At 42.8% G+C, this 27,541-nt stretch overlaps 1 protein-coding gene across 2 annotated transcripts in view; it reads left to right on the forward strand.

Moving 5' to 3' along the window:
• LOC127247586 (protein RRP6-like 3) overlaps window positions 1-27,541 on the forward strand; it is a 46,606-nt gene that overhangs the window by 18,542 nt on the left and 523 nt on the right. The window lies entirely within an intron of this gene.

Genomic DNA, 27,541 nt, shown 5'->3' on the forward strand with positions numbered 1-27,541 from the left:
GTTTTGAATGTAAAATTGATTTTTAGTATAATATAAAAAATAAAAAATAGGTGTTTGATTTGATATTTTTAGGGAAAAAAAAATTGGATGAATAGTGTAAATTCAATCCAATCACTCAAACAAACACACTTTATATTTAAATTTAAAATAAAGTATTTATAAATATATTAAGAAATAAATACATATTAATAATTGAAAAATAATCTAATGGATGATGTCCTCTATTATTGTTGATAAATTAAAGTTCAATTCTTATACCTATCATTCAAATTTTAAAATATTTAACTGAAAATAAAAATCGGGCTAGCCCGATCAAGATTTTGAGGTATTTATTTAATTATCTTCTTTCAACACAATTATTACTAATATATAAATTTTAGATTTTTTCCACCGGCTATTGTAATAAAAAGGCATCTGAATATGACAATGTATAAATTATCTGAAAATAGTACTAGTAGTAATAATAATTTTATTATGAACATACAATTATATGTAGTTTTTTTTTATTATTATGTACACTGAAGGTATATATTTTGATAACTTAGAATGTTTATATTTTCGTAGTTTTAAGATTTATATTTTAAGAACCTGAAAGTTCGTATTTTAAAACCCTGATGGTATATATTAAGTACCCTGAAGGTGCATATTTTGAAACCCTCTAATATTGTATATTGTGTGCTCTGTAGGTATATATTTGAAATTCGGATGATTTATATTTTGAGCATTTTGAAGGTGCAATGTGATAATATATATTTGAAACTAATTATATATAATTATTTTTACTCTCATATTTTGCAATAATGTAACAATTATGAATTTAATGTAACAATTATGAATTTAGTTCAGATTATTGATATATTTGTTCTTATATTTTTTTTCAGAAGAAGAAATATGAATATTGAACACGCTATAATAAATAATACAGAAGAAAATTTATGTCTAATTGATAGTGCATCAACGCACACCATCCTGAAAAATAAGAAATATTTCACCAATATGAAGTTGAGAAAATTTGTGTTAATACAATAGGTGATAGTACGAAATTGATTGAGGGCTCCGGAAGAGCCATGATACTTCTCCTTGAATGAGTAAAACTTGACATTCCAAATGCTCAAAGAAATTTGTTGAGTTTTAATGATATTCGCAGAAATAGAAATCAGACAAATAATAAATTTTTGTTTATTACTGTTATGTATAAAATTTATAATTAGGTTAAAAGACCCAAGTTAGATGAAGATGTGAGCCTATAATTGGGTCTGTTAGACTAATTAAGGGGTATTTCAAGATAATCGGGTGAATTGGACGTATTTCTAAGGAAATAGGTGGGTCGGATGGTCCGTAGGTCGGTTAGTCCACAGGTCGGACGCTCCGCAGGTCGGTTAGTCCACAAGTCGGAAGGTCTGCGGTCAGACGGGCAGGTCGGTTGGTTCACGGTCAGATAAGTAAGTCGGAAGGTCTGCGGTCGGACGGGCAGGTCGGTTGATTCGCGGTCGGATAAGTAAGTCGGAAGGTCTGCGGTCGGACGGGTAGGTCGGTTGGTTTGCAGTCGGATAGACAGGTCAGTTGGTTTGCGGTCGGATAGGCAGGTCGGTTGGTTCGCGGTCGGATAAGTAAGTCGGAAGGTCTGCGGTCGGACGAGCAGGTCGGTTGGTTTGTAGTCGGATAAGCAAGTCGGAAGGTCCGTGGTCGGACAAACAGGTCGGTTGGTCCGCAGTGGGACGAGTAAATCGGTTGCTGTGGAGGTCGGATGCTGCGGAGAGCGAGTGAGAGCCGTAGTTTAGTCGGCTGGATGACGCGGTTGGTAAGACAGTTGAAAACACGTGTCAACAAGAGAAGAATTAGTAGACGGTTGAGAGGTTGCGTTGTAACCGTTTGGGCGACTGTTCCAGGTACTGTTTCTGAGGAATATTTAAGAATCGGGGTCAGCAACTGGCAGGGAATCTTCAATCATCTTCAAACGACAGCAAAGTCAGTTATTTGGGGATCATCCTTTAATTTTCAGTCTTTTATTTTCCAGTTTATTTCTGTATCGTACAGTGTTTAGAAATTCCTAATCTCAGGCACTAATTATATCAAATTCGAAGATAATTTCCTATTTTCGCATTTTACTTTTTATTGTTGAAAAAACACATCAACAAATTGGTGACCACAATGGAAGAAAGGCAAGATTGTTGATCCTACATCAACAGAGAATTTCATACGACTGAGGTCCGGCCGAATCATCAGAAAAATCAGTATGGCAGGCTCACAACCTCAATCATCATCAGCACCAGTGGGAGAAAATATTTCACCACCTGTCATGCCAAATCCAGGGGAGATTCCCCAACCTCCTACCGATTGGTTGTCTTATGTTCAACAATTGAACAATCAGCAAACTTCGGCTATGCAGAATATGTTGCGCGAGCAACAGAATCTCATGCAGAACATGTTAGATCAAGCTTTATCAAGGGTTACTTTTCAACCCACTCAGACACCGCCAGGAATATCACCATCAAGAATGCAAGCAAATTTTGCAGGGCCATCATATGTTGATAGTACACTGCCAAGCGCCACAACGTTCAACTGAACAGATAAGGGAAAGATTCCTCTAACTTTCCCTAATAATGTTCCTTTGGGACCAAGAGTTGACAATCTGCAGCCAAACGTTGTTAGGGAAGAGAGGCAATGAGCACATATTCAGGATCCTATCTTTATCCCTGATCATCAAAAACCCCGTGTGGATCCTGAAGAGATTGCACAAGTGTTGAGGGTGCATTTCGGTTTGAATCCTTAGATGGCCAACCGTCCTGCTTATCAAAGATCTTTCCCCGAAAGGATCATTAACGACTATCCACTTCCAAGGAATTATCGACCACCTGATTTCCATGCTTTTTCAGGGGAAGACGGATCCTCCACCATAGAGCATGTGGGTCGTTTTACAGCACAGTTGGGGGAAGTTGGGAAATAATCCTTTTTATAAACTACAATTATTTGGATTATCTCTTACCAGAACAACTTTTTCATGGTTTGTAAATCTGCCACCTGGGCAAATACAAATTTGGGAAGGTTTGAAAATGGCGTTCCATGCTAGATTATTCAATCATTTACCAACTGTTTCTCTTACCGATTTATTGGAATTAAAGCAATATCTAGAAGAGTCAGCCTCACAGTTTATTGAAAGGGTACGATTGATGAAAGGACGTTGTCCTACTATAATCAATGAAAAGAAATGACCAATTTAGTGGTTAGAAATATGCATGGCCGCATAAGAGAAGCACTCACTGCTCATGATGTGGAAGATTTGGCAAGTCTCGCTGCCAAGGCTGGACGTTTGGAGTCTCTTTTTAGAGAAAATGATCAGAATTTCAGACGTAATAAAGTTCAACATATGGCAAGTATGGAAACAGAAGCATGCGACTTTGATTTTGATCAGACAGAAGAAATGGCGGCTGAAATCATTTCAGGAAAGCCTTATATGTGCTCTAAATTAAAACCAGTACCAGGAACTGAAGGAAGAGAGCAACCTACATTTGATAATTCAAAGGCTGATGAAATTTTTGATATTTTGCTAACTGACGGCCAGATTCGAATTCCAAAAGGGCAAAGGTTGGCTACTAAGGATGAAATCAAAGGAAGACCATATTGTAAGTGGCATAACTCTTTCACACACAATACAAGTCAATGCACTCATTTTCGAAATGAGATCCAAAAAAAGGCCATTAAGGCAGGTCGGCTCAAATATATCACTTTGGGTGTTGAGCAACAACCTTTTCCAAAAGTAACCACATCAATGGTTAATATACAAGCAAGTCCCAGATCGGGAAAAGGAAACTCATCAAACAGTGGCCGACCAGAAGAGAAACTCAAGGTTTGTGAAAAAACAGTGGCCGAAAAATCGGATAATCAAGATAGTTCTTTTAATGTGGAGTTAAAGGAGCAAGTTTTGGTTCGAGACCACCCGACTAGAAGAACTGGCTCGGTCGGGAGCAAATGGGCTCGAAATAAAAAACCTTTACCAATTGATGTGGATCCTTGTTTTCCGGGTATGAATTGTACTCAAATTCGTAATGCCAAGCTCAGGTATGCTGTGAGGTACAGGGATAAGTTCTCTTCATCAAAGCAGCCGAATGATATGCAAGGCGCTGTTGATTCTCCAAAAGGAGGTCGGTCCATAAGGACCATTTCATTTGAGCAGCCGAATGATGTACCAGTTGCTACCGATAATCCAGAGGGAGGTCGGTCCATATGGGTCGCCTCATCAAAGCAGCCGAATGACATGCGAGGCGCTGCTGATAATCCGGAGGGAGGTCGGTCCATATGGGTCGCCTTATCAAAGCAGCCGAATGACATGCGAGGCGCTGCTGATAATCCGGAGGGAGGTCGATCCATAAGGGTCGCCTCGTCAAAGCAGTCGAATGATATGCGAGGCGCTGCTGATTATCCAGAGGGAGGTCGGTCCAGATTGGTCTCCTCATCAAGGCAGCCGAAGTATCTGCAAGGTGTCTCTGAGTTTTCTGAAAGAGGTCGGTCCATACATAGGAACGGTAAAGGAGTACCAGATGAGAGAATTGAAGGTTTTAGATGTCAGTATTGTGAGCGGATTAACATTAATCCATCTCTGGAGGAATTTCGTTTGGAATCTCTTACAACTCAACCTGAAACTGATAACAGAGACGAAATGCTGGAAGCAGATTCAAGGTCTGTCAAGTCTCGACTAGGGCCACGAGATCCCTGCCGAATGACAGGAATTAATTGGATTGAAGAAGAACCCCTGTGGGCAAGTCTGATGGATGATTTTATAGAAGAGCCAGAATGGGCAAAGATTTCAAATCCTGATTTTCAGTCGAGGTTCCTCCGATAGTCTTCCCTCCCATTCCAGAAGGCACGACGTCTCATTTAAAGCCTCTATATGTTAATGCTCATATTTGTGGGAAAATAATCACGAAGGTTTTCATAGACAATGGAGCCGTCTTCAATGTGATGCCATTAAAGACTCTTAAGAAGTTAGGGAAGGGAATTTACGATCTGTCTCCATTAGATTTTGAGATGACCAACTTTACAGGGCAGCCGACCAGACCAGAAGGTATGATGGTCACTACAATTGAAGTCGGTCCTAAAAAGATTTCTTCTGTTTTCTTTGTGGTGGATGCGGACACTACATATTCCATCCTACTTGGGCGAGATTGGATTCATGCATCTCAATGTGTACCATCAACACTGCATCAACGATTAATGTTCTGGGAAGGCAATCAGGTCTTCAAAATGGAAGCAAATGACAACCCTTTCGATGCATCAGAACAAGTTGAAGAATTAGTTTTTTATTCCGGTCATGTACCTCCAATGTCTCAGATTTTTATGGCTAATGAATACCCAAGAAGGGTTTTAAATTCATCAGCCAGAATTTAATGTTCTTTTAAAAGAACAGTTTTACTGTATGGCTCATGAGGAAGCCAAACCTACTTTTTATAATATATCTTTTATGGAAGGTGCAAATTTAGAAAATTGTAGTTTACTTATTAATCAGTTTTATTTACATCAGTTGTTTTAAAGCAGAAAAAATCAAAAAGATTATTGATGTTCATTTCCAAAAAGATGAACAATTTTGTTGGTCTGATTTATTAGAAAAGACCGAACCAGCTTTTTCAGCACAAGATCCTTCATTGGAATTTAATTTAGGAACCGACCTGGTTCCAAAATGATCAGGATGAGTGGTTATTTGTCTAAAGAGCAACAAATATTGATGCTCAAAGTTATAAAAAACAATATTGATTGTTTAGCTTGGGATTATTCATAAATGCCTGGTTTAGAGCGAAGTCTGATAGAGCATCGATTGCCTATTAAAAAAGGTTTTAAGCCCTACAAGCAACCTCCAAGGCGTATGAGTCCTGATTTAATGCCTCAGATCAAATAAGAAATTCAGAAACTTCTTAAAGTAGGTTTCATCCGGCCTTGCCGTTATGCAGATTGATTGGCCAATATTGTACCAGTGGTTAAAAAGAATGGTAAGATCAGGATATGCATTGATTTCAGGGATCTTAATATGGCCACTCCTAAAGATGAATATGTGATGTCTATGGCTGACATGCTAATTGATTCAGCAGTAGGACATAAAATTCTCAGTTTGATGGATGGTTATACAGGATATAACCAAATCTTTTTGGCAAAAAAAGACATTCATAAGACAACATTCAAATGTCCAAGAGCTTTAGGTATTTATGAGTGGACGGTTATGCCTTTTGGTTTGAAGAATGCAGGGCCGGCTTATCAGAGGGCCATGAATTCAATTTTTCATGATCTTATTGGTAAATTTATGGAGGTATATATAGATGACGTTACCGTCAAATCTTCCAGTTTTGAGGAACATTTGAGAGATCTTAAAGATGCTTTCAGTCGGATGAAGAGGTACAAGTTGAAGATGAATCCGACTAAATGTGCTTTCGGTATATCAGCCGGGAGTTTCTTGGGATTTTTGGTACATGAGAGGGGGTTAGAAATCGATGCTAATAAAGCCAAAGCAATTCTTGCCAGCCGACCACCCAAAACGGTTAAGGAAATACAAAGCTTTTTGGGGAAGGTAAATTATCTCAGACCATCCATTTCTAATGCTGCTGGCAAGGTCAGACCAATTACTAAATTATTAAAAGCTGGAGGAGACGTTTTCGAGTGGGGACCAGACCAACATGCAGCTTTAGAAGCTATAAAGCAAGCATTGGCTCAACCGCCTATGTTGATGCCTCCCAAAGAAGGTCGGCCCCTCAAATTTTATTTGGCAAATACGTATGAAGTGGTCAGTTGCTTATTAGCACAAGATGGAGAGGATGGAAAGGAGAGGGTAATTTATTACTTGAGTAAGACCCTCACAGGACCTGAATTAAATTATACAATGCCAGAAAAAATGTGTTATTCCTTGGTAATTGCATGCACCAAACTTGAGCATTATATGTTGCCCAGGAGAATTAAGGTTATTTCAAGGTTTGATCTCATCAAGTTAATTTTGCAAAAACCTACTATGCAGGGCAGACTTATGAAGTGGGCCATTAAATTAGCTCATTTTGATTTGTATCATTCTCCTTTGAGGGCGGTGAAAGGCCAAGCAATAACAGATTTTTTGGCAGACTTCGCAGGTTATGAGCAAGAACCGACCGGATACATGTCTTATGTAAGTACCCGAAATTGGTTAATGTTTTTTGATGGTTCTACTTTAGGAAACAGATCGGGTGCAGGTGATTTTTTGGAAGGACCAGATGGTCAAAAGGTCAAGCTGCAGTTGCAATTAGAAGCCATGACCCATAATTCAACGGAGTATGAGGCTTTAATCCTGGGATTGGAAGCCTTAATAGCCAGGAATGTTCAATCCGTGATCATAAGAGGGGATTCTCAATTGGTAATCAACCAAGTAAACTTGAATCTTCCTGCTTTGATAGCCTTCTGTATTTCCTTTCGGAAGTGCGTACACTGGTTAGTGTAATGCATAAAAGAATTATGCCACTTACAGTACGGCCTTCCTTTTATTTCCTCATTTGTTGCTAACCGTTGTCCTTTAGGGATGTGAATTTGCCTATCCGCTAGCAGAATATCGAAGATTTCATCTGCTTTAGACGCGTCAAAGGCCGGTTGTTCCCGCTCCTCTGCCCCTGGAAGGGGTTTCAGTTTGGGACATACTTAGGGCTTGCCGTTCACAATCTCAGCAGCCATTTCCTCAGCACCACTTCCCTGTTCATCATCCAGCGCATACCTTTCTGTATCGACACTGGCCATCTACTGGACCTTGTTCCGCCGGAAGTTGTGATCTCTTTCTTTGAAAAGAGATTCTAACCTTCCTGCCTTGGATGCTAAACTGGCCAAATCTCGAACATCGTGGGCTGTTAAAGCCTCCCACAGTCGTGTATGCATATTCCTGACCACCAAATTGGTCATCTCGCTCTCCTCAATCACTGTTGGGCAACGTCCCTTGATAACAGAAAGATATATTTTAGGTTGTTGTAGGTTATATATCAATTCACAGGGATTTTTATTCGAAAATCAATGAGTAGAGTTTTTATAGAAGAATGGTCAGATATAGTAATTTTGTGGTTGTAGACCCTGGATAGTTATCACAATTATTTATACTCTTTTTACTGGTGAGTTTCCAGGTCGAACACAGGGATTTAAAGTCATGAATTTCAATGGTAGAAATCTTGGAGAAGCGACGAAGAAACAAAAAGGGGGTCCGCTTGGAGCGGGCCTAAATCTTCTACTCTGAAAGCGGTAAATAAAGCAGTAAAAATGAACGGAGACGAGCGAAGCGAAAGTGAGAGGATTGGGATGTGAGTGAGCGGCATATTATATGTATATGTATATGAGCGAATTAGAGTGAAAAAGAGGTGTTGTGTCTGAACTGTGCGTTACGAAATGGGTAGATTTCCCTGGATGCAGCGAGCGAATGACGTAATTGTGTTATCGGAAGCATATATGTATATTACGAAAATGATGATAGAAAGATGTTGTAATTATATAAACTCGATTATAAAGAACTCATCACACAGGTATTTTGGCCTGGGGGGGATTTACAACAAGACTTCAATGACACCCAGAATTAAGACATTATAAGAAAGAAACCCTACTGTCACTAGGAATTTCTGCGACCTAATAGACCCCCGTCTATGTCCCGTTAATTTTCCCAATTTCTGCCTCATTAGTGGCTTTACCCCCTGATGTTGGTATTATTTTATCATAATCAAATTTAGCACAGTAGTTAAGTAGGTCGACAAGGCTCCCGTGTACTTAACTACGTTGAACTACCTTGAGACCGCTTTTGGCGCATCACAAGGCTTAATTAATCAATTCGTCTCTCGCTCTATACCAGTGATATGAAATTCTCTAAAATTGATTTATATAAGTATGGAAAATTGTGGAAGAATTTAGTCTGAAGAAGTGAATGATATTTCCTTATATACTATGAAAACGCGAAAAGGATTAGACTACAAAGCTGTAAATGAAAGCAGTAATCTAATCTAAGAGAGCATTAAAGACGTGGCCAAGGGAGAGGGAAGACGCCCACTCCCTTGGCCTTTCCTGTGGAGAACTTCCTTACAGGGTTGGAGCTCTCGGAAACAGGAAGACAACGAACGCTGTGTGTATTCTGAAAATCGTCCAAGAATTCGATCTTTTTTACCTACAGATATCTGGCCCTATTTATAGCAGGTGCAACGAGACGGTTGCAAGAAGCTGTTGGGCAGTTCCAACCACTGGGCAGTTAGGCGGTTGCTGGTGGTTATTCTGTTAAAGCAGTTGCTGGCCATAACTCCCAGGGTGCCCGCTTCGCTTGCGTTGAGGGCACAGATCTTCCTCGCTTGCTGAAGAGCAGGAGGGCATCAGCGTAGCTCGGCTCGCTTGTGCTAGCTGGAATTGGAATGGCTGTACCGCTGCATTTGAAGTACTTAGTTGAAATATGGTGATAGTCTGCAGCGGCGGGTATCTGGACTGAAGCTTGCAAGCGGGAGAGGCTATCGCTTGCGGCTATGAAGGTGGCCGCTTGCCTCTCATGCCTTAGTGTTTTCAAGGTGTGTCTTGGGCGCTTGCGAGCGAAGGCGGCTGTCGCTTGCGGCGTCTGCCTTAGCTTTTCTGGTTCCAGAATACCGCTTAAGAGGGCAAAAATCGTTAATAGTCTCAACAACGAATTCTGGATCATGCCTGGTGATATAAATCAATATTGTATGCCGATTACGAATTATTTTGATGGTTCTTATGCAGAAATTCAAGTAATACACATTTTTGTCAAGCTAAGAATATGCTCATATTTGGAGTTATCAAACCTCCTCACACTAAACCTTTGTTCGTCCTCGAACAAACTGCATTAAAGGATCAAGAGGTTATTCCGTTCACGGCAATCAAGAAGTGCTAATAACCAGTGCCATGATTGGGAGTAGAGTGAATCTCAAATAATAACAAGTGCACCACAAGTATTCAGCATGTCATTTGATTTAACGAGATTGGAGTTGTCCAGGTATTGTCAACTTTGTTCGCTTAGCAGAGATTCTTTTTTTGATCTAGGAAACCTTCAGCCGAAGGGCGTGGAGAATATATATATATATATTTTTTTTTTTGGATCGTGAGTTTCAAACAAACATTGTGTCTGCTCATGATCTTATTAGGTTCTCGCACGCCTAGGCCTTTTCAGTTCCTTTGTAATGATAGGTCCTCCCTGCTTCGCTTGCATCGTATCTTAAACCAAATTTAAGGACTTCTCTTTTCAAGTTATGCCTTATGAGCAAAGTCGAAAAACCTGGTCACTTGCCTTACTGAGTATGGAAAGTTGAAACGAAGGGGGCACTAGTTTTTCACAAGTCTCTTTCACTGTTACTTAGTCTAACACTAGTGTTCAAGTTATGGTGAAGTTCGAAGGACAAGTACTTAGTCTGATGTGCTTAGGTTGTCTAACTCTACTCTAGAACATATCACAAAGTTAACCAAGTGGAATTTCACATAAGAGCACATACTTCAGGTTATGTTAGGCATACAATAAAGAAAAATTGTCACGAGTTACCAAAAATTGTTGTCTCCTTGATGTGTTATGTACAGCCCTTGCTATTCTCAAATTTACATGGGTGAGGACCTTTCTTTATTTCTTCTTTTCGCTTGTTGGTCCTCGCCCTTGAGGAAGGTTGCGTGATATCTGCCGCACTAGGTCTTCCAATCGAAGGAGACTCCTGGCTGTGTCAAGCTGTTGTTCCATTAGGATGGCGTTTTGTTGGGTAAGAGCTGCGAGAGCTTTCATAATTTCATGCAGCGTCGTACCCATGCTTGCAGCCAGAGTCTCTAGCGCTTCCACTCGCTCTTCTAGTGCGGCAGTCGCTTTCTTTCCAGCAGTCAGTTCATCACCCAGACTCCTAGCGTATGTGTCTATTAATGTCTGAGTCATCATGTATTGGGTGAGAATGGCTGAGTCGAGTTCATCCAATCTTTTTTCAATATTTTCCAGTGATGCGCGGGGGGCTGATGGTCCAGCACCCGCCGCTTCTGGTGATTGTCGCTCGCTCTCAGCTGAACTGATCTCCACTGGCTCTTCCTCGTTTTGGGAATCGGGTGCTGGCTCAGGGGAGACATCCCTGAGGAATACTAGCTGCCTCGCTGCCTCGTACTCCAGCTGCTCTGCTTTCTTCTGTTGTAAATACCTTCTGAATCGCAGCTGGAGTTGAGTCAGCGGTTTCCAGTATTTTAGCAGCTTGACCAGCACCTTCATTTTCCTTTTTCTTTCTCGCTCGAGCTGCTGCATTCGTTCGATTCGTTGTACTGCGGCAAGCAGCTGAGCTTTCTGTTCTTGAAACTTCCTGTCCTGTTCCTCCTCCTCCTCTTCTATAAGTGTTTTATCAGATTTGGTTGAGGCAGGAGTCAGAATTTCTGCGGGTGTCCCGATCATGGTATGTGTTCCTGGGCTGCTCGGGGATACCTGCAAGACAGGAAGATTTAGAATCACTGCCTCCACCTCCTCGGCTTCATTGGCAGCTTCAGCGGTTGTGGCAGCGGGGACCTCGGCGGGATATTCTTTGTATGATTCAATGGTGACATCGATCCCGCCAATAGTTTCTTCGGTTAGTATGGTCTCCCGCTCCTCCTCTGCTCCAGCAGCAGTAGGCTCCACCGCTCCCGGCTGGTTAACGGGTGTGGTTTCTTTGCCTATTCCAACAGCAGTTGGCTCACCTGCCCCCTGTTGGTCGAAGGGAACAGGTTCATCGCCAGATGGGCTTGGCAAAACCTCCTCTATTGCTGGCCGTGCCGGCGAAGGTCTCTCGGGTTGGGCGGTGGGTTCTCTGATGACGATCCCCTTCCGTAGTCTGGAGAGGGGAATCGTGTCCTCGCTTGACTCTACATCCACCGCTTTCCCCTTCCCTTTCTCCTGCCTTGTCGCTCGCCGAGGGGGTGTTGGATTTTTTCGCAGTGCTTCTTTCACCCTCGGTTTTTTGACAGGCGGTGGAGCAGGGTCTTCTTGTTTCTTTGACCTCTTTTCGCCCACGGCCGCTCGCGGCGCCTTTCCTTCCTTATTACTCCTAGTTGCTTCAGCCCCAAATAGATTTTCCTCAATCTCCCGAGCGAAGCGGAGGGCTTCCTCTTCCTCATCGCTGGGAGCTTCATTGGAAACTGTTCTCTCAGAGTCTGGCTCGGTATGGGGTGTCACATCTTCTCTTATGATTTCCCCCCCCACAAATCTCATCTTTCTTTTTGGTGGAGGGGGCGCTGCCGCTTGTGCTTTCCTCTTTTTCTGCTTGGGGATGAGAGTGAACCCCTTGGACTCCAGCCAATTTTTGTGGAAGGCCGCTGGGAACAACGGCTTCATTTGGAGTTCTGGGGCTGGAGTGGGCAAATCGACGCCCGCGCGACGGCAAAGTTCTGTGATCAGGGTCCCGTGACCCAATGTTCTGTCTCCACTTCTTCGATCCCAGATATCTAAGCCGATGATCGCGCCCAAATCCACATCGTTTGATTCCTCCAAGATTGAGCGAAGGGCTACGAGGTAGTCAGGACGAATGTCAGTGGTGTGAGCAGTGATCATTATTCTGCTCAACGACCACTTCACCCATTCCTTTTTCTCTTCGTCCACCGACCCGAACTTCAGGTTTCTTTTCTCATATGCAGGGGTGGTGGCGAAGGTCCTGTATAGCGACTGCAGTTCAAGTGAACTGCAGACCTCCGTTGCCTTCAGCTTGTCTTGCATCTCTTGGGCGGGGTAGTGGTGTTCCCAACCCAAGAGTCGGTTGATCTTCCTGGCTGAGCAGTCTACCCATTTTCCCCGAACGTAGACATGCTTTAGACTCTCAGCCTGGTTCAGATTAGCGTAAAACTCCCTCACCAGTGATACATCCACTGGTTCATTGGGGTTTCTGATCAACCATGACAGGCCCCGCTCCTCCAGCCAGTCAGAGAGCGGGCCTGTGATCTTTTCGGGGTCAAATCCTCTCTCGTAGAGGATCCCCATTGCCTTCATCCGCTCGTACGCCGCCGCTGCGTCAATGTTGGAAAAGTGCAGTTTGTCATACTGCTTCGATCTTAATACGTCCTTTGCAGCGTCGGCAGCATTCTTCTTGGAGATATTGCTCCGGAATGCCTTCATTTTCTTTGGCGGTGCTTCTAAGCAGGCAAATTTGTTTTTAAGCTCCTTCAGCTGGTACTCCTTCAGCTGTTCGTATTCCGATTCTTCTAATTCCAGCCACCAGTCGCTCACCGGATACCTCTGCTCTGTTTCCTCAGTGTATTCGAATCTAAGGTATTCCTCCGGGAACTCTGGGATGAATTTTCGGAATGGCAGTGACTTAAGCTGCCTGAGCTTCCCCCAGTCTTCTGTTAGCTCCAATACTCTCCTCCTCTTGTAGTATGCCTCAGGTGGCGCTGGCTCTACTAATTCTGCCCCTGAGGTTGTTGTCACCACCTTACGTCCGTCCGTGGATTTGATCCTTTGGACTCTTCGTTCGATCCTCTCCTCAACTTTCTCAAACTCCTTCTTCAACGTTTCTTGCTTTGCTGGATCTATTTTGCTAAGCCTGTCCTGAACCTAGGGTTTCCAGAATTATTGTTTATCATACGAACATTATGAATCCTGCCTCATTATCTTTAAATGTAAATAACATCCATATAAGGCAATCACATTCAAAGTTCCGGTGATTTTAACCCTAAATTCTCCCCCTCACAACGAAACAGAACACTACTGTAAGCGTTACGTTGTGAAAAAGGGAGAAAATCACAAAACAAGACCTAACCTACAGATTAGAGTGAAATTCATCCGTAGAAAGCAAGTATATCAGTTATTGTATCTAAATCTAGCATATAACAGACTTAGATTCACAGAAATCAAACAGGCAAACATTTTCGCAAAAATGAAGAACAGTGAAATATCGTGAAAATAATTTGCGATTCTGTGTTTCTAAACGTTAAATCGGCGAGAATCAACCGTAAAATAGAGTTTATGTACCAAGGTTAACCTAGATCTTACCTTAGATGAAGCTATTATTGGTTGAAATGGTGAGATTTTGAAAAATTTTCGCTCTGAGAGTGGCGGTTACTAAAGCTTCGGGAGGAAGTTACTGTAGGGCAAAAGTGGAAAAATGACTGTGGACTGGGGTATTTATAGATTTTCTCAAGACTCTCTAGAGGGCAAGCGGAGCGATGCCAAGTCCACTGTAAATACTTATAAAGGTATAGGGGAGGGTATTTCAGGGCGGATGAGCGGGTAAAGCAACACTTCTATACACCTAAGACTGACACAAAAGCGAAAATGAAAGCGGTGCTGAGTGAGCGATACTACTCCCTCAGTGAATATCAGGGTGAAACAAGCGGAGCGGTGGTTGACTTGGGTCAGGCTTAGGTTGGAAGTTAAAATGCTAACACTAAACTATTCCTATAAAGCGATAATCCTATTCTAATGAAAGCGATGAAATTATGAAATCTATCTATGAAAGCGGTAAAGGAAAGCTTGTAAATTTTAACTATGAAAGCGATAAGTTTTAACTAGAAAAGCAATAAAAGAAAGCTGTAAATTGGCGGATATAAGATTGGGCTTCTGGATTCTTTTCACGAAATTCTATCATCGCTTGAGCTTCTGAACCTCAATCAGATTAATCTCTGCATTGGCCTGTTGCAACACAGGCCCTTCAATGTATGGTTTCAGCCTCGCTCCATTCACTAAGAAGGAATCTTTCTCTCCGGGGGTCTCCACATTGTTAATCCTTATGGCTCCACTTGGCAGCACTTGTCTGACAATATACGGCCCAGTCCACCGTGACTTCAATTTCCCTGGGAATAAGTGGAGCCTAGTGTCATATAAAAGAACTTTGGATCCCACCGCAAACTCTTTCTTCTTCAACTTCTTGTCATGATAGAATTTCATCCTTTCCTTATAGATCTTTGCGCTTTCATATGCAAGGTATCGGAACTCGGTCAGATCGAGCAATCTTTTTGTGCGCTTCTCCTGCGCTGGGAGAAGATCAAAATTGAGATACTTGATAGCCCAGTACGCACGATGCTCTAGTTCCAGCGGTAGGTGGCAGGCTTTTCCATATACAAGCCGATAAGGGGACATTCCAATTGGAGTCTTGAAGGCTGTTCTATAGGCCCACAGCGCATCATCCAATTTCTCTGCCCAATTCTTGCGACTCTTATTTACTGTGGTCTGGAGGATGTGTTTGATCTCTCTATTTGAAACTTCCACTTGACCGCTCGCTTGTGGATGATAGGGGGTAGTTAAATGCTGGCGAACACCATATTGTTGTAGGCTGGATTGCAGCGCCTTATTCACAAAATGGGTGCCTCCGTCGCTTATTATCGTTCTAGGGACCCCAAACCTTGGGAATATGGTATATTTTAGGAAGCGGATCACTGATCGAGCATCATTTGTGGTGAGCGCTTGCGCTTCAACCCACTTACTCACGTAATCCACCGCCACCAGAATGTATTGTTTCCCATTAGAAGGTGGAAAGGGACCCATAAATCTATCCCCCATACATCAAATATGTCCACAAACAAGACTCCAGTTTGGGGCATCTCATCTTTCTTCGAAATGGACCCCAGTCTTTGACATTTGTCGCAAGATTTGGCAAAGGCATCTGCATCTTTTTGTAGGGTAGGCCAAAAGAAACCTGACTGCAAAACTTTGGCCGCTGTGCGCATGCCAGCGAAATGCCCTCCTACATGGGACCCATGACATTCGTTCAAGATCAGCGGGATCTCAGACTCCGCTACACAGCGACGGATTATCCCATCTGAGCCGATGTTGAACAAATAAGGTTCATCCCAAAAATAATCCTTTGCCAAACTGAGCAATCTCTTCTTTTCCCGTTGTACAGTGTGTGCTGGAAACTGTCCTGTAGTTAAAAAGTTGGCCAGGTCAGCGAACCATGGCTCTTTCGCTTGCACCAGGAACAGCTTCTCATCTGGGAATTGTTCATTGATTCCAGGAGATTTGTCCTCCTCTTGTTGCAACCTACTGAGGTGATCTGCCACATGATTTTCCTTTCCCTTCTTATCCTTGATTTCTATATCGAATTCCTGGAGCAACAAAACCCATCTAATCAAGCGGGCTTTTGTCTCCTTTTTCTCCATCAAATATTTAATGGCTGCATGGTCAGTGTGAACAATAGTCTTGCTTCCAATAAGATACTGCCTGAATTTCTCAAAAGCGAAGACAATAGCTAGCAGCTCTTTCTCGGTGGTAGTGTAATTCTTCTGAGCAGAGTCCAGCGCTTTACTTGCATAGTAAATGACGTTAAGTTTAGACTCCACCCTTTGTCCTAGTACAGCGCCGACGGCATAATCACTTGCATCCGTCATTAACTCGAATGGCTCACTCCACACTGGTGCTGAAATTATAGGAGCAGAGGTCAGCTTATCCTTCAGTATTTGAAAAGCCTCCTCACACTCGCTTGACCAGCGGAATTGAGTATCCTTGCACAGCAGTGACGTGAGTGGTTGTGTGATTTGACTGAAACCTCTGATAAAACGACGGTAAAATCCCGCGTGACCCAGAAAGCTTCGCACTCCTTTCTCATTCGAGGGCGCTGGCATTTTTTCGATTACACTAATTTTTGATCTATCTACCTCTATACCGGCAGACGAGATCTTATGGCCCAAGACAATTCCTTCATTCACCATAAGGTGACATTTTTCCCAGTTCAGCACGAGATCAGTCTCTATGCATCGGAGGAGTACTTTTTCCAATTATTCAGGCATCTGGAAAATGTCTTGCCATACACCGAGAAATCATCCATAAAAACTTCAATACAGGAGTCCAGGAGATCACTGAAGATATGGTACATGCATCGCTGGAAGGTGGCCGGAGCGTTGCACAGTCCGAACGGCATCCTCCTATAAGCGAAAGTCCCATATGGACAAGTGAATGTAGTCTTCTCACAGTCCTCCGGTTTGATGGGAATTTGATGATAGCCTGAGTAGCCATCGAGGAAACAGTAGTATTCGTGACCTGCAAGCTTCTCAAGGCATTGATCAAGGAAGGGAAGTGGGAAATGATCCTTCTTTGTGGCTGAATTCAGTTTTCTGTAGTCGATGCAAACCCTCCATCCAGTGACAGGTCTTGTCATGAAGACCTCCCCATCGTCGCTTGTCTGTTCAACGAATCCTCCTTTCTTGGGAACCACCTGGGTTGGGCTAACCCACTGGCTGTCACTGATAGGGTATATGATTCCTGCATCGAACAATTTGATCACCTCTTTCTTGACTACTTCTTGCATATTCTCGTTCAGACGCCGCTGAGGCTGTCTACATGGTTTTGCATCAGCGTCCAGCCTTATATGGTGCATACACACCGCTGGGCTGATTCCTTTGATGTCTGAGATTTTCCATGCAAACGCCGCTTGATTTCTTTTGAGAAGTGAGATGAGCTGAGCCTCTTGGTCCGGCAATAGTAAGGCGGAGATTATCAGCGGGTAACTCTCCTCCGGCCCAAGGAATATATATTTGAGGTGCTCAGGTAATTTCTTCAGCTCATCCTTATTGTTGGTCTCGCTCGCTGGTTCCCTAGTTGCTTGTTCAATGGATTCAGTGGGCGCTTGAATATCGTCGCTTGCCTCAGCTGAATTCTTTTTATCTTCCAGTTCGAGCGATCCATTACCTGAAATTCCTTCCAGGCTATCAAGTGTAATATGGTTCTCAAAAGTTATTATTTCATTTAACTCATTGATAAAATCACAATTTTCTTCCTGAGGTTGGCGCAGTGCTGAGTTCATGGAAAATGTGACTTTATCACCACCAAAACTCAAGGATATTTTTCCTTCAGCAACATTTATTGTAGCTTGAGCGGTGGCTAGGAAAGGTCTCCCTAATATAATTGGAATGTCGCGGTCTTCGCTCATTTCCATAATAACGAAATCTGCAGGGAAAATAAATTTGTTCACTTGCACGAGTACATCACGAATGATTCCTTTAGGCAATCTTATTGACTTATCGGCAAGCTGAATTACAGTTCTGCATGCTTCTAACTCATAAAGCCCTAATTTAGAGAAAAGCGAGAAGGGCATAAGATTGATACTTGCACCTAAATCACATAATGCCCTAATCGGCTCTAAATTTCCTATTGTACAACTAATGATAAAACTCCCAGGATCGCTGAGTTTCTTCGGGAGGTCCTCCTTAAATACGGCACTGCACACACTTTCCAGCTGCACCGCTGCCACTTCATCAGGAAATGCCCGCTTCCGATTGATTATATCCTTGATAAACTTAGCGTAATGTGGCATCTGAGACAAAGCATCAGCAAACGGTATAGTAATTTGAAGACTACGGAAAGTATGTACAAACTTATCAAACTCCTTGGAGTTGTCCTTCTTCCCAAATCGTGCGGGAAAGGGAGCTCGAACCAAGGGCTGAGCAATACCCCTTTCATTCGGGTCAGACTCCTGAGCGGCTGGTATCGCTCGAGGTTGGGATGGACCTTGCTCCTTAGATGGAATCTGTTTAATCTCATCCTGCACAGGCATATTAGCAACAATAGGGGAAGAAGATTGATTCATACCTCTGTCTGGCAGTGGTGGCGATTGCGTCCTTTTTCCTCCTCTAGTTTCGATGGCCTTTGCTTGGTTCGGGACAGTCTCGACTGTCCCAGGCAACGTTCCTTTCTGCTTCAGCTTCAGCGCTTCAGCAATCTGCCCGACTTGTACTTCCAGCATTTTGATCGAAGCAGATGTGTTTCTTTGGAACTCCTGATTCGCTCGCTCTGTGTTCCTCCAGAGTTCCTCCAGACTCAACGGGACTTGTGCCGCTGTGGGAGGTTGAGCGAATGCATGTGCCTGCTGCGGGAAATGGGGGGTTTGATTGTATTGTTGATGATGTGGATGATATCCCCCTTGGATATATTGTTGTGCAGCGAACTGTTGTGGCCTCTGAAATTTTTGCTGAGGACGCGGTCCAGCGGGGCCTTGAACTTGCCCTTTTTGGAACTGCTGGAATTGAGGGGCATTTCTGCCAGCCATATAAAAGACCTCCGCCGGGTTCTGAGCTTCCTCATTTGAATACTCAGCAACCTGCGGACATTTTTGGTCTTCATAAGCTTTCTCCTCGCATTCCGCGGCCTCATGTAGTGCTTGTTTTCCTTTATTACGCAGGTCCTGCTTCATAAGCTTAGACAGCTCCTTCACTTGGATCGACAAACTGTCGATCCTTGCATCGTGAGATACGGAAGCAGGGACCTGGTACAGACCCCTCGATGGCTCGGGCCTGTTGGACTCTGGCCAACTTGACTGATTGGCCGCCATCTTCTCTATCAAAGCCCTCGCTTCAGAGGCACAACGCCCCATAAGCGAGCTTCCTGCCGCTGCATCTAAGGACATTCTGAGTTCAGGAGTAATTCCTGAGTAAAAAATCTGAAGTTCCATGAAGTCCGGTATTTCATGATGAGGGCAGTTGCGGAGTAGTTGTTTGAATCGGCTCCAGGCTTTTGGAAGGGTCTCATCACTCGCCATCTTGAAAGTAAGTATTTCATTCCTCTGGCGAATGGTCTTTGATACAGGATGGTATTTGCTCACGAAGGCCTGCGCTGCTTCCTTGAATGAGCCAGGGATCGGATAAAGATTATCAAACCATTTCCTGGCCTCTCCTGTTAAAGAAAAGGGAAACAGAATCAGTTTGGCAGCGTCCTCCGTGATGCCGTGCGATTTGGAGGTGGCAGCGATCCTATTAAAGTTCTGTAAGTGTTCGTAAGGGCTTTCATTGAGCAGCCCATGAAATTGGCTCTGGCTCGCCAGGCTGACGAGCGCTGGTTTCACCTCATAATGGCCAGAGCCTCTGGGCGCAGAACTTGTAATTAAAGTGTGATCCAGAAGGGTCTGGTAGTGAACATCCATGGGGACTTCCGCAAGTGGGCGATCAGCAGCCCTATGACCCTCAGCCCTCTGGTAAGGCTCAGCAGTAGGTGGTGGGGGAATGATGGTTGTGGGTATCGCAGCGGTGGTGGCAGCTTGTGCCGCTTGGGAAGCAATAAATGCTCCCTGCGCAGCTTGAGTTTGTTCCACCTGAGCGAGGTGCGCTTGCAGCCCCGCCATTCCTTGTTGAATGCTACTGAGGGCTCTCAATAGTTGCTCCTCAGTCTGTGAAAGTGCAGGAGGAATGACAGCAGGGACCACAGTGGGGACGTGGAGCGGCACCTCCTGCGAAGATGCAGATGTGGCGGAGTTTGAAGATGTCCCAGCGGCAGTCTGGAAAGCTGGGATGACAGTAGGAGGAGCGGTGGCATTTCCTTGATTCGCCATGAGTTGTTCTCGCACTTGCTCTCGGAACAGACGTCTCTGTGATCGAGCGGAGGGAGTAGGACTCGTGGGACGCTGAAAACGCTTCGGACCCCTACAAAATGGCAGCCACATACAAAAATTTAAAGTTAGAAGAATTTTTGAAAGTAATACAAAAGGCACGATTACAACGAATTAAAAGTAAATTATGGCGCTTCAAAAGATTTCCAACAGATACTTTTCATGAGTTTCAAATCCCCGGCAACGGCGCCAAATTATGATAACATAAAGATATATTTTAGGTTGTTGTAGGTTATATATCAATTCGCAGGGATTTTTATTCGAAAATCAATGAGTAGAGTTTTTATAGAAGAATGGTCAGATATAGCAATTTTGTGGTTGTAGACCCTGGATAGTTATCACAATTATTTATACTCTTTTTACTGGTGAGTTTCCAGGTCGAACACAGGGATTTAAAGTCATGAATTTCAATGGTAAAAATCTTGGAGAAGCGACGAAGAAACAAAAAGGGGTCCGCTTGGAGCGGGCCTAAATCTTCTACTACTGAAAGCGGTAAATAAAGCAGTAAAAATGAACGGAGACGAGCGAAGCGAAAGTGAGAGGATTGGGATGTGAGTGAGCGGCATATTATATGTATATGTATATGAGCGAATTAGAGTGAAAAAGAGGTGTTGTGTCTGAACTGTGCGTTACGAAATGGGTAGATTTCCCTGGATGCAGCGAGCGAATGACGTAATTGTGTTATCGGAAGCATATATGTATATTACGAAAATGATGATAGAAAGATGTTGTAATTATATAAACTCGATTATAAAGAACTCATCACACTGGTATTTTGGCCTGGGGGGATTTACAACAAGACTTCAATGACACCCAGAATTAAGACATTATAAGAAAGAAACCCTACTGTCACTAGGAATTTCTGCGACCTAATAGACCCCCGTCTATGTCCCGTTAATTTTCCCAATTTCTGCCTCATTAGTGGCTTTACCCCCTGATGTTGGTATTATTTTATCAGAATCAAATTTAGCACAGTAGTTAAGTAGGTCGACAAGGCTCCCGCGTACTTAACTACGTTGAACTACCTTGAGACCGCTTTTGGCGCATCACAAGGCTTAATTAATCAATTCGTCTCTCGCTCTATACCAGTGATATGAAATTCTCTAAAATTGATTTATATAAGTATGGAAAATTGTGGAAGAATTTAATTGAAGAAGTGAATGATATTTCCTTATATACTATGAAAACGCGAAAAGGATTAGACTACAAAGCTGTAAATGAAAGCAGTAATCTAATCTAAGAAAGCATTAAAGACGTGGCCAAGGGAGAGGGAAGACGCCCACTCCCTTGGCCTTTCCTGTGGAGAACTCCCTTACAGGGTTGGAGCTCTCGGAAACAGGAAGACAACGAACGCTGTGTGTATTCTGAAAATCGTCCAAGAATTCGATCTTTTTTACATACAGATATCTGGCCCTATTTATAGCAGGTGTAACGAGACGGTTGCAAGAAGCTGTTGGGCAGTTCCAACCACTGGGCAGTTAGGCGGTTGCTGGTGGTTATTCTGTTAAAGCAGTTGCTGGCCATAACTCCCAGGGTGCCCGCTTCGCTTGCGTTGAGGGCACAGATCTTCCTCGCTTGCTGAAGAGCAGGAGGGCATCAGCGTAGCTCGGCTCGCTTGTACTAGCTGGAATTGGAATGGCTGTACCGCTGCATTTGAAGTACTTAGTTGAAATCTGGTGATAGTCTGCAGCGGCGGGTATCTGGACTGAAGCTTGCAAGCGGGAGAGGCTATCGCTTGCGGCTATGAAGGTGGCCGCTTGCCTCTCATGCCTTAGTGTTTTCAAGGTGTGTCTTGGGCGCTTGCGAGCGAAGGCGGCTGTCGCTTGCGGCGTCTGCCTTAGCTTTTCTGGTTCCAGAATACCGCTTAAGAGGGCAAAAATCGTTAATAGTCTCAACAACGAATTCTGGATCATGCCTGGTGGTATAAATCAATATTGTATGCCGATTACGAATTATTTTGATGGTTCTTATGCAGAAATTCAAGTAATACACATTTTTGTCAAGCTAAGAATATGCTCATATTTGGAGTTATCATCCCTTCATCAGTCGTATCCGCTCTATGAATTGGCAGGCGGTCTCCTCCGGCATTTTCCGGATCTCCAAGAGATCTGTGAGTGGGACCGTTGGAAGAGGATTAAAAAATCTTGCATTTAAAGCTGCCTCCAAACCTTCCCAAGTTTGCAACTGTCCTGGCGGAAGACTAGGAAACCAAAAGAAAGCTGTTCTTGTGAGAGACAACCCGAACAACTGTAATTTGTGAAAAGGATTATTGTCCATTTCCCCCAGTTGAGCCGTGAAACGTCCCACGTGGTCGATAGTCAAAGCTCCATATTCTCCCGAGAAATAGTGGAAATCAGGTGGCCTATAATTCCTCGGGAGGGGATGCTCATTGATGATTCTTTCTAGAAATGGCCTCTGATATGCCTGTCTGTTCACTGTTTGAGGATTCATTCCAAAATGCACCCATAGAACCTGAGCGATGTCTTCCGGATCCACTCTAGGTGGAATAGGGTCAAAAACAGGAATGGGATTATGAGTCTATCCTCCCATTCTATCTTCTCTGGGGACGGTTGGCTCGGCTCTGACACCCACTGGAACATTATTTGGGTATGTTAGAGGAGTCTTTCCCCTGTCAACCCTAGTAGTGGCACTTGGAAGAGTGTTATCTACATATGAAGGCCCCGCAAAATTTGCTTGTAATCTAGATGGCGACATCCCTGAGGGTGATTGGGTGGGTTGAAGAGTAACCCTTGACAAAGCCTGATCTAGCATGTTTTGCATGAGGTTTTGTTGATCACGCAACATATTCTGCATGACCAAAGTTTGTTGATTGTTCAATTGTTGAACATAAGACACCCAATCGGCGGGTGCTTGGGGGACTTCCCCTGCATTTGGCATGGCAAGTGATGAAATGATTTCTCCCACCGGTGTTGAAGAGACTTGGGGTTGTGAACCCGTCATATGGATGCTTCCAATGATTCGGCCGGATCTCAATCATATGAAATTCTCTTTTGATGTAGGATCAGCAATCTTGCCTTACTCCCACTGTGGTCGCCAAATTGTTGATGCCGATTTTCAACAATAAAAAGTAAAACCCGAAAATAGAGATTATCTTTGAATTTGATAAAATAAAATACCTGAGATTTACAAATCCCTAGACACCGTACGAAAAACTAGAAAAATAAATACTACAGACTGAAAAAAATAAATGGTGATCCCCATAAGAAATTCACTGAATTTGATGTCGATTGAAGATGGTTTCTTTAGGTCATGAATAGACCTATTTAAAACCTATGTCAACCGCCACAACCAGGTCGTGCCTTCATATCCGCTCGCCGGTTGTAACTTCTCTCAACCATCTTAGAACTGCTTTTCGTCCGACCGACACACCTGCTGCTACGTCTCCTCTTGCCCGCCTTCCACTTGTTCGATCCACCCGCCGGTTGTAACTTCCCTTAACCGTCTTTTCAGACGAATCATAAATCACCATCCGACTGAGAAATCGTCTGGACCGTCCACCGACTGAACCTACCGAATAACCCAACATTTGACCAACCGACCAATCCAAATACTAACTGGTCGCTAGACCAAACAACTAATCAGTTGCCCATTCGAGCCACCACCATTCAGTCCCTTCAAACAGCTGAACAACCATTCTTCCAGACGATTCATCGGTCGCCCAATCAAGCGACCACCATCTAGTCCCTTCAAACGGCTGAACAGCCATTCGTCCAGACAATTCATCGGTCGCCCAATCAAGCGACCACCATCCAGTCCCTTCAATCGGCTGAACAACCATTTGTCCAGATGATTCATCGGTCGCCCAATCAAACGACCAACTAACCGCCCTTTCAAGCGACTGAATTACTGTTTGACCAAATGACCGGCCAATCGATTAGGCAATTAACAGGTCACTTAATTAAGCGACCAACTAACAGACTTTTCTTTGCCCGACCAATTAACAGACATTTCCTCTTGTCCGACCTCCGTGTCTGCCATCTCATCTTTTTTTGCCCGACCTCCGTATCGGCCGTCTCATCTTTCTTCGCCCGACCTCCTTTTGACCGACCTCCGTATTCAAACCCATTTAGGATCCCACTGCCATTAACAGGCCCATTGAACTATACACCAGTCCACAGCCCTAGGCCCATTCTTGAAAACCCTGCACATTGGTTTTTTCTTACTCAACAATTATTTAACATGTTATCAGTACGAAGGCTCTTGCCTATTTTACTTTGGTAAGTTTTATTTTTCTACTATCTATATTACCTATTTTCTAAACTATGGAAAACCTTACAAAATTTTCTTTTAAATCTCTGTCTCTCACCGGCAATAATTTTCTGACTTTGTCCATGGATGTAGAAATGCATCTGGTTTCAATGGGTCTTGTTCATACAATTGCCAGTGAAAATGCGGCTACAAGTCAAGATCAGGCTAAGGCTATTATTTTCATCCGTCATCATTTGGATATTCCTCTACAGTCTGAATATTTGACATTGAAATATCCACTAGATTTGTGGAATGAATTGAGGGAGAGATTTGGGCACTTGAAATATATCACTCTCCCGAAAGCCCGACATGATTGGCTTAACCTGCAGTTGCAGGATTTTAAAACTGTTACGGAGTACAACTCCGATATCCATCATATTACATCTCAGTTGAAACTCTGCGGAGAAATTGTCACTGAAAATGATAAATTGGAAAAGACTCATCTACCTTTCATGCTTCTAATGTTGTGCTGCAACAGCAATATCGTGAGAAAATTTTTCAAAAGTACTCAAAGCTCATTGAATCTCTTTTATTAGCTGAGCAAAATAATGAGTTACTGATGAAAAATTATCATTCCCAGCCCACTGGTTCCAGTCCGTTCCCTGAAGTGAACGTGACATTTTATGAACGAGGCCGAGGACATGGTAGAGGCCGTAGACGTGGTCGCAGTCGTGGCAGTCAACGCGGTTGATATACCCCTTACAATCGCTGCAGTTTTGACATTAACAAGATGCAGACTAAACCCCAATATGGGGATATAGCCGAAAAGGATAAACAAGGAAAGAGGCAAATCGGCATTTGTAATCGGTGTGGCATTAAAGGCCATTGGGCCAATACCTGCAAAACAACCAAACACCTAGCCGATCTTTATCAAGCATCACTGCAAAAGAAGGGGAATGAGGTCGAGACTAATCACATTGATAATGATGAAGACCCCGATGATGATCTTCTGGATTACGACATAACGCATCTTGATATAGCGGATTTTGTCGTAGATCCAACAAACCCCCAGTGACAGACATACTATGTCATTTTATATTTTGTAATATTTAAATTATACTACCTTTTTTGTAATGCATTTTGTAATACTTATATCTGCCTTTATTAATACTGCGTTTATTTATATTTAAAGGTTAAATGGATGCCATACAAACTAATGCAAATATGTGTTTCATTGACAGTGCAATGACACATACTATATTAAAACACGAAAAATATTTCTCCCATTTGAGAAGGGAAAAGATGAATGTCAATACAATAAGTGGCAGTGCAAAATTAATTGAAGGCTCTGGAGAAGCCATTATATTTCTCCCCGCGGGGATGAAAATTGTGATATAGTATGCACTGTTGGCCACTAAAGCTCGAAGAAATTTATTGAGCTTTTAGGATATTCGGAAAAATGGTTATCACATTGAAACTATGAGTGATACCGATGATGAATTTTTATTAATCACCAATATCATTGATAAAAGGAAATGTATTGAGAGATTACCCTCACTCTCTACTGGTTTATATTATGCCAGATTAGGTATTGTTGAAACACACCTCACGATAGATCAAAAGACTACCGATTTTTAAATATGGCATGATCGCCTTGGGCATCCTGGCAGTATAATGATGAGGCGAATAATTGAGAATTCGCATGGCCATTCATTAAAAGGTCAAAAAGTGTTAAACTCAAATGAGTTAACCTGTGTTGCCTGCACTCAGCGAAAATTGATAACCAAGCCATCGCCAGCTAAAGTAGGTATTGAATCACCTACATTTTTTGAAAGAATACACAGGGACATTTGTGGACTTATCTTCCCACCGTGTGGGCCATATACATATTTTATGGTGCTCATTGATGCATCAACCAGATGGTCACATGTCTGTTTGTTATCTACTTCCAATATGACATTTGCAAGATTGCTTGCCCAAATTATTAAATTACGCGCACAATTCCTCGATAATCCAATTAAGACTATACGTCTGGATAATGCTGGTGAATATACATCGAATGCATTTGATGATTATTGCATGTCGATTGGAATTAATGTAGAGCACCCAGTTGCTCATGTTCATACACAAAATGGCCTGGAAGAATCACTTATTAAAATATTGCAATTGATTTCTAGACCATTACTAATGAGGTCTATGTTGTCTGTTTCAGCTTGTGGGCATGCAATCTTACATGCAAGAACACTTATAAAAATGAGGCCGACAAGCTATCATAGCTATTCCCCAATGCAGTTAGTATTTGGTCACGAACCAAATATATCTCATCTACGTATTTTTGGTTGTGTTGTTTATGTTCCTATTCCAACCCCCCTCCAAACATACAAAAATGGGTCCTCAACGTAGATTGGGCATTTATGTCGGATATAAATCACCGTCAATTATAAAATATCTTGAACCTATGACGAGTGATTTATTCACTGCAAGATTTGCAGATTGTCATTTTGACGAATTATATTTTCCGACATTAGGGGGAGAAAATAATGAACCAAAAAGGGATATCAATTGGAAAATCCCTTTGAATTTTTGTGATTCTCGTACAAATCAGCATGAACTTCAAGTTCAACGCATTATACATTTGCAAAATATTGCAAATAAATTACCGGATGCATTCAATGACTTGAGCAAAGTCACTCGATCATATATCTAAGCTGCTAATGCTCCAAACCGGCGGTTTCGGTTTGAATTTTATCCCACCCAAACCGGCGGTTCGAACCAAAACCGCCGGTTTGGGCGGACATAATTTTTTAAAAAATAAAAATAAAAAAAATCAAATATCTTGTCCAAACCGCCAGTTCAAACTATAAATCGGTAGTTCACGGCTTGGCTCAAACATAAACCGAAACCGAACCGTCGGATTCACGGTTTCAGTTCGGTTTGAGCCCGGTTTCGGTTTGAACCAAAACCGCCGGTTCGAAAACCGGAAAACCGGCGGTTCCGAACCGTTTGGGCAAGTTTGTTGCATGGTTTTCAAATTTTGAGTGGGAATGCATTTATGTAATATGGATTGTTTT

This window comes from Andrographis paniculata, unplaced genomic scaffold (genome assembly GCF_009805555.1).
Source record: "Andrographis paniculata isolate CXL003 unplaced genomic scaffold, ASM980555v1 Contig32END, whole genome shotgun sequence".
NCBI lineage: Eukaryota > Viridiplantae > Streptophyta > Magnoliopsida > Lamiales > Acanthaceae > Andrographis > Andrographis paniculata.